Source organism: Dipteris shenzhenensis, chromosome 8 (assembly GCF_047967505.1).
Source record: "Dipteris shenzhenensis isolate YYH24624 ecotype China chromosome 8, Dip_SZ_1.0, whole genome shotgun sequence".
Taxonomy (NCBI): domain Eukaryota; kingdom Viridiplantae; phylum Streptophyta; class Polypodiopsida; order Gleicheniales; family Dipteridaceae; genus Dipteris; species Dipteris shenzhenensis.
In genome coordinates, this window is record NC_141603.1 from 52,957,884 (window position 1) to 52,966,592 (window position 8,709).

Sequence of the window (8,709 nt, forward strand, 5' to 3'; positions counted from 1 at the left end):
GGCTACTCAAGGGAGGACAAGTCTTATAGTTTGTGGTAGCTAAAGATAAGTCAGACTTGCATATTTATCTGTGCCCAAGGCTCGGAGTTTCTCTAATTGGGAGAAATCCTATAAGGCAACATAAGAGGGGTTTTGATTTGGTGGTGTATGATGAGGCCTCAAGGTTCATGGCCATGTATGATCAGGGCCTTAGTTCACTCAAGGCCTTTCGCCTTGATGAGTATTTTCACCGTATGGACTGGACAGCCATTGAAATTCAGCTATCACAGTTTGCAAGAAGCAAAGAGCTTGTGTGGATGGAGTTTGTTCTGAGCAAATACCTAGTTCTTGCTGGGTAACAATAGCATGCGGAACTTGAAGGAAAAGCCTAGCTGCCCCTTTTTAGGGTCCGTTTGCATGAAGCAAAGTGGCACTGAAAAGGGTCTTGGTATGAAATTGTGGATGGATGGGCTCTTAGATAAAAAATTGCCTCTGTCCTTGGAGAAACAAGTGATGGCAGCCAGCTATTTAGTGAAAAAGCTGGGTGCTATGAGTGAGAAGTTCGTCACAACTCTTCTAACCTCGGATGTGAAGACATGGTCTAAAGCTAACTTTGAAAATGACATCAAAGATGAAGGCTTTTCCTTGATCATAGAGCACCTCGTGAACCCCTCCTCAGATCCATCATCTGCATCTATGCACAATAAGATCTTGTATGCAGCCTGGGCCTTGTACAGCACCGTATGTGATGGACTATTGGATCTGATCAGAACCATGGTAAAGCAAGACATATGCGCACTCATTGGTAGCAAGATGGAGAGATCGCTCAGGGACGAGGCTACAACTGTCAAGAATGAAATGGAAAAGGGTTTTTCCAGCTTGCTACAAGCAATGAAGCAGCAGGTGTTGAGAGCGAGATTGAAAGGCTTCTCGAATAAAGGTTTCTCTGATTTTTCTACATGGATCCCATGGGGTAGTTCATCATTTACCAAGATGGCTCTAAACTATGACATTGATGAGATTCAAAAAGAAATGGTCACATGGACAGCTGTTGAGTTGATAGCATATAAGAGAGACTTGGACCAACTAATGAATGGCCAAACATCAAGTCATGCAGTGGTTCCTTCCTGCAGCAAGCCACTAGAGTTAACGGTTCTTGACCCAAGCTTGGAGGCTCTCAGCAAGGTAGTGCTACTCAAGTTTGTGGTAGCTAAAGATAAGTCACACTTGCATATCTATCTGTGCCCAAGGCTGGGAGTTTCTCTAATTGGGAGAAATCCTATGAGGCAATATAAGAGGGGTTTTGATTTGGTGGTGTATGATGAGGCCTCAAGGTTCATGGCCATGTATGATCGGGGCCTTAGTTCACTCAAGGCCTTCCGCCTTGACGAGTCTTTTCAGCGTATGGACTGGACAGGCATTGAAATTCAGCTATCACAGTTTGCAAAAAGCAAAGAGGAGCTTGTGAGGATGGAGTTTTTTCCGAGCAAAGACCTAGTTCTTGCTGGGTAACAATAGCATGCGAAACTTGAAGGAAAAGCCTAGATGCCCCTTTTTAGGGTCCGTTGGCATAAAGCAAAGTGGCACTGAAAAGGGTCTTGGTATGAAATTGTGGATGGATGGGCTCTTGGATAAAAAATTGCATCCATCCTTGGAGAAACAAGTGATGGCAGCCAGCTATTTAGTGAAAAAGCTTGGTACTAAACTTACATTGAGTGAGAAGTTCATCACAACTTTTCTAACCTCGGATGTGAAGACATGGTCTAAAGCTAACTTTGAAAAGGACATCAAAGATGAAGGCTTTTCCTTGATAATAGAGCACCTCATGAACCCCCCCTCAGATCCATCATCTGCATCTATGCACAATAAGTTCATGTCCGCAGCCTGGGCCTTGTACAGCACCGTATGTGATGGATTGTTGGATGTGATAAGAACCATGGTAAAGCAAGACATACGCGCAGTCATCGGGAGCAAGATGGAGAGATCTTTCAAGGACGAGGCTACAACTATCAAGAATGAAATGGAAAAGGATTTTTCCAGCTTGCTACAAGCAATGAAGCAGCAGGTGTTGAGAGCGAGATGGAAAGGCTTCTCGAATAAAGGTTTCTCCGTCTTTTCTACATGGATCCCATGGGGTAGTTCATCATCTACCAAGATGACTCTAAACTATGACATTGAAGAGATTCAAAAAGAAATGGTCACATGGACAGCTGTTGAGTTGATAGTAGATAAGAGAGACTTGGAACAACTAATTAATGGCCAAACATCAAGTCATGCATTGGTTCCTTCCTATAGCAATCCATTGGAGTTAGTGGTTCTTGACCCAAGCCAGGACGTGCTCAGCAAGGTAGTGCCACTCAAGGGAGGACAACTGTTACAGTTTGTGGTAGCTAAAGATAAGTCAGACTTGCATATTTATCTATGCCCAAGGCTGGGAGTTTCTCTAATTGGGAGAAATCCTATAAGGCAATATAAGAGGGGTTTTGATTTGGTGGTGTATGATGAGGCCTCAAGGTTCATGGCCATGTATGATCGGGGCCTTAGTTCACTCAAGGCCTTCCGCCTTGACGAGTCTTTTCAGCGTATGGACTGGACAGACATTGAAATTCAGCTATCACACTTTGCAGAAAGCAAAGAGCTTGTGTGGATGGAGTTTGTTCCCAGCAAAGACCTAGTTCTTGCTGGGTAACAATAGCATGCAAAACCTGAAGGAAAACCCTAGATTCCCCTTTTTAGGGTCCATTTGCATAAAGCAAAGTGGCAATGAAAAGGGTCTTGGTATGAAATTGTGGATGGATGGGCTCTTGGATAAAAAATTGCCTCCGTCCTTGGAGAACCGTCCTTGGAGAAAGAAGTGATGGCAGCCAACTATTTAGTGAAAAAGCTTGGTGCTAAACTTACATTGAGTGAGAATTTCGTCACAACTCTTCTAACCTCAGATGTGAAGACATCGTCTAAAGCTAGCTTTGAAAAGGACATCAAAGATGAAGGCTTTTCCTTGATAATAGAGCACCTCATGAACCCCTCCTCAAATCCATCATCTACATCTATGCACAATAAGATCATGTCTGCAGCCTGGGCCTTGTTCAGCACCGTATGTGATGCACTGTTGGATGTGATAAGAACCATGGTAAAGCAAGACATACGCACACTCATTGGTAGCAAGATGGAGAGATCGCTCAGGGATGAGGCTACAGCGGGCAAGAATGAAATGGAAAACGATTTTTCCAGCTTTCTACAAGCAAGCAAAAGGGCACTGAAAAGGGTCTTGGTATTAAATTGTGGATGGATGGGCTCTTGGATAAAAATTGCCTCTGTCCTTGGAGAAACAAGTGATGGCAGCTAGCTATTTAGTGAAGAAGCTTGGTGCTAAACTTACATTGAGTGAGAAGTTCGTCACAACTCTTCTAACCTCAGATGTGAAGACATGGTCTAAAGCTAACTTTGAAAAGGACAACAAAGATGAAGGCTTTTCCTTGATAATAGAGCACCTCATGAACCCCCCCTCAGATCCATCATCTGCATCTATGCACAATAAGATCATGTTTGCAGCCGGGGCCTTGTACAGCACCATATGTGATGGACTGTTGGATGTGATAAGAACCATGGTAAAGGAAGACATACGCGCACTCATTAGTCATGCAGTGGTTCCTTCCCAGCAAGCCATTGGAGTTAGCGGTTCTTGACCCAAGCTATGGTAGCTAAAGATAAGTCAGACTTGTATATTTATCTGTGCCCAAGGCTAAGAGTTTCTCTAATTGGGAGAAATCCTATGAGGCAATATAAGAGGGGTTTTAATTTGGTGGTGCATGATGAGGCCTCAAGGTTCATGGCCATGTATGATCGGGACCTTAGTTCACTCAAGCTTTCCGCCTTAACGAGTCTTTTCAGCGTATGGACTGGACAGGCATTGAAATTCAGCTATCACACTTTGCAGGAAGCAAAGAGCTTGTGTGGATGGAGTTTGTTCCGAGGAAAGACCTAGTTCTTGCTGGGTATTAATAGCATGCGAAACTTGAAGGAAAAGTGTAGATGCCCCTTTTTAGGGTCCGTTTGCATGAAGCAAAGTGGCACTGAAAAGCGTCTTGGTATGAAATTGTGGATGAATGGGCTCTTGGATAAAAAATTGCCTCCGTCCTTGGAGAAACAAGTGATGGCAGCCATTTATTTAGTGAAAAAGCTTGGTGCTAAACTTACATTGAGTGAGAAGTTCATCACAACTCTTCTAACCTCGGATGTGAAGACATGGTCTAAAGCTAACTTTGAAAAGAATACGCGCAGTCATTGGTAGCAAGATGGAGAGATCGCTCAGGGACGAGGCTACAGCTGTCAAGAATGAAATGGAAAAGGATTTTTCCAGCTTGCTACAAGCAATGAAGCAGCAGGTGTTGAGAGCGAGATTGAAAGGCTTCTCAAATAAAGGTTTCTCTGATTTTTCTACATGGATCCCATGGGGTAGTTCATCATCTACCAAGATGACTCTAAACTATGACATTGAAGAGAAATGGTCACATGGACTGCTGTTGAGTTGATAGCAGATAAGAGAGACTTGGACCAACTAATGAATGGCCAAACATCAAGTCTTGCAGTGGTTCCTTCCTGCAACAAGCCATTGGAGTTAGCGGTTCTTGACCCAAGCCAGGAGGTTCTCAGCAAGGTAGTGCTACTCAAGGGAGGACAAGTGTTACAGTTTGTGGTAGCTAAAGATAAGTCAGACTTGCATATTTATCTGTGCTCAAGGCTGGGAGTGTCTCTAATTGGGAGAAATCCTATTAGGCAATATAAGAGGGGTTTTGATTGGGTGGTGTATGATGAGGCCTCAAGGTTCATGGCCATGTATGATGGGGGCCTTAGTTCACTCAAGGCCTTCTGCCTTGACGAGCCTTTTTAGCGTATGGACTGGACAGGCATTGAAATTCAGCTATCATAGTTTGCAGGAAGCAAAGAGCTTGTGTGGATGGATTTTGTTCCCAGCAAAGACCTAGTTCTTGCTGATTGGAAATGGTGTTTTAAAGTGATATCCTCCATGTGCAAGCAAAGCAGTAGAAAGTCTTACCTTTTTAATCACTTGGCTGGTTCTTTGCTGGATGTAGCAGGAGGAAGGTGCACATATGGGGTGTGGATGACTGCCATCTGTGTACCCGATTGCATGTATGCGTTGCTATATTTTGAGGGTCTGGGAAGTTTTGAGCGACGTGAGCAGGAGGACATGCTCCTTTCCATCTTGAATGCTGCTATCAGCAATGTGACCATATTCAACAAGAAGGTAGCTTGCTCCATTCCCTTGCTTTCTTCCGTGGTCTGATTACTGTTGTGCACACTGTAACAAGGAGTTACTGTGCACACTTTGACAAGGATTCACTTCTAAGGCACTGAAAAACAATTGATTTCCCCTTTTTGAAGTGCATATCCTTTCCTCATGTCTTCATGTCTATCTATTGTGTGTGCACAGGATTTTCATCTAGATAAAGAGACAGAATGGTTTCAGGATGTTGTGAGGTTGGTGAAGGCTGATGTGAAGCTATTCAAGGGCTTGTTCTATATGTCCATCAAGGATGTTGATGCTTCGGATGTGGAGGATCTCAAGGATGAGTTCTGTGAAAAGATCCACCAGATATGCAACAAGTCCAAGGAGAACTTTCTTACCACTATGTATGGGGGGGAGGTAGAGATTGCAGCAATGCCCCCCTTCCAATGCCCTGAGTTTCATGACTGCATTTCTGACATTGGAGAAACAATTGAAAAACTATTTCCCACACACAATACTGGCCGCAGCTTTATGCTGGACTTGAAGCTGGTGGTTGCCCAAATAAGTGCAAGAGATTGGGCTCCTGTAGATTCAAAGCGAATAGCCATGGATCAGAGTGCATCTAGAAAGTGCTCTTAGGCTTGGCAATTGCTTGGATGGAATGCCTCTTGTGAACTTTGATAGTCAGGAGGAGTTGAAAGATGAGCCCATACATGTAGCAGGTCACACTCTGACAATTACGGATGTGGGTTTGGAGCTTGCGGCAGAATCGAATGAGGCCGTGGGAGTTATCCTGAGCCCCTTGAAGGAGGCCTTTGCCAGAGTTGTCCAACACAAAGGAACTGATGAGAGTTGGTTATCATCATATGTAAACTTCCTAGCTGGTGTGGTTGAGATGAGGAGAAATAGGGTGCTTGCATGGTTACAAGTCAATACTTAAGATTTTCCAGAAGATAGTGATCTCCAGAAGCTACAGCTGGAAATACTTGCCTGACTATCTGAGATGAAAAACAAGCTTGTCCTCTGTTCTTGCAAATGCCAGAGCTGCTTTTTGAAATGCATCCTAGAGAAAGGGCATACCTCTGATCACTCTTGCCTAGGAAGCCACAATTGCAGAGAAGAATGCACCTTTTGTGTTGAGGAATATAAAGAGCAGATGTTTGACCAGCTTGATCATGGCTGGATGGTACTCGCATGCAATGACCCCGCTAGGCATGATGGAACCGACGATTGCAAGCGCCGGAAGCACACCTGCGGCAAACCTTGTGTACTCTCTGCAAAGGCATCCAACTGCACTAAGACTTGCTCCTTAAGGGTTGACCATGAAGGTGACCATCGTTGCAATTCTCAATAGCACATATGTGGCATGAAGTGTGCACTACCCTCTTGCAACAATGATTGTGTGTTTCCCTTGGAGTGCAGTGACCATGAAAGGCATGCCTGCCATGAAAAATTCTGCCCTATGCAGTGCTATATGTAGGGGGTCAGGGGTGTGCCATGTGCAAACAGACACGCAGCTTCCATAGCAAAAGGGGGAATTTCGACTATGAATATGTGTCAGCGCAACCATAACAACGTAAAGCCTGCTGCATAATGATCCCTCCATTGGAAAGGTGCCATGGTGGCCCTCATACCAACAAGAATGCAATGCATTTCTATGATGTGAGGAATGGCCTTGCAGTGCATCATGCACATCTCAGCCTTGTTGGACTCTGCGCGCATATGTCCGATCTTGTATGTCGATATCTTTTCTTCAGACACAAACTTCATCTTAGTCATGTTGCCATGCACCATCTTATGTAAACCTCCATGCCCAAAAGGAAGCTGACAGTAGTAATCACAAGCAGGACAAGAGGACATACTCATTTGGTGCCATGTCCAGGTGAAACTGGAGGGTGTTGCACAAAGAAGTTGTTCAATGGAGCTAGGCACATGACAACCAGCTCAAAATGCTCTGGGCTGGGTAGGGATGTGCTCCTGGATGAGTTGACCCGTGAGGCATACTGGCATTACATCCGATTTATGGACCCATGTGAAGAAGCAGAACAAGCCTTGGTGGCCACGTCTGCAGGTCTGACGAGCATTTGGCACAGGGATCTTCAACTGGCACAGGGAGGTCTTATTGCATAGAGAAGCTCTAGCATCCTCCTGTGCCAAGAAGGGGTCACAGAATCTGTGCGAGGTGCGGAGATGGTGAACAAGAGCCTGGTGGTGGTGTTTTTGAGCGATGGGGGCAACAATAGCGGTGTGGATCCTGTGTACTTAGTGGGGTGGATGAAGCAATAGGACGCGAGGCTGGTGGTGTACACCATCATGTTGGGCAATGACCGTTTCAAGCACATCCTACAAACCATGGCCCAAGCAAGCGATGGCTCGTTCCAAATGAGCTTGGACGAGGTGCAGCTCGCCAAGGGCTTCGAGGACCTGGCCAAGAGCCCCGAGCCCAATTTTGTTATCACCTCTTTCTAGTGCCCAATTTTGCATCTCGCATCAAGGCCCTGTTTTAATTTGTTAAGATATCTGCTTGAGCCAATACCTAAGTGCTAATTTTGGTTTTCTATATACCTATCTGCTTCTACCTAAGTGCTTATTACATTATGGGTACATTATCCTCAAAAAATTGTAGCGGGTTGACACGTGATCCGATCGCAAGACCAAAGACACCGGTATTTTTTATTTTGTGCATAGAAAATTCACATGCCAAAAAATCAATTTTGCTTTTTTGAAAGTTTTTTTTTGGGGGGGGGGGGGGGGGGAGATGATGCTTGTGCATTACAGAAAACAAAAATGGAAAGTAGCACAATGCAAGCTAGTGTCGCTACGCAATATGGATCCCCTTCGTCGCACAAGACATCAAAGGTATAAAATAGCAAATTTGGGGTGGTGTGTCGTCGTTGCTATCGTTGGAGTCTATAGCACGGTGGCCTTTTGCCTGTACGACGATCAGGGCTGCGTGGGCACTCAGAAGGGATATCGACGTTGGAGTTTGGAGTGTCTACTGCGACCTCTAGCATCGGACTAGCATCATTGGAGCTGATAGGACTAGGAACATCGATAGGTGAGGCGATGCGCGTAGCAACAAGGGATCTGGTTGGATTGATGTCAAAGTAATGAGGAGCAGCCCGCCAGGTACCTCGCAAGTGCTAGTCCAATTGTGGCCGTGTGGTGGGGATGTTAGAAGCAAAGAAAATACTGCCCACATTTGAAAGTGTGACCGTCGTGGGTGTCACCATGGTGCACCACAAGGATTATGTACGGGAGTGGTCCATGCCTCGTCCTTGGTACAGGGTCACCCATGAAGCAGAGGGGTAGTACTTCCCGGTGTGAAGTATGCGAACGATGCACCTGTCGAGTATTGCAATCAATCGGGAGCCCATCTTGTACTTCGAATACATGAACACTTGTTCAAATATGTTTGAGCTTGTCAAGCAAACACGACTCCGAACGTCCTCTGCACCGTATTGTGCATACATATCCATGCC

At 45.1% G+C, this 8,709-nt stretch overlaps 1 pseudogene; it reads left to right on the plus strand.

Annotated features, from left to right (window-relative positions):
• The first annotated feature begins 1,498 nt into the window (after nt 1–1,498).
• Nucleotides 1,499–7,357, plus strand: LOC147899669 (uncharacterized; annotated as a pseudogene).
• The last annotated feature ends 1,352 nt before the right edge of the window (nt 7,358–8,709 follow it).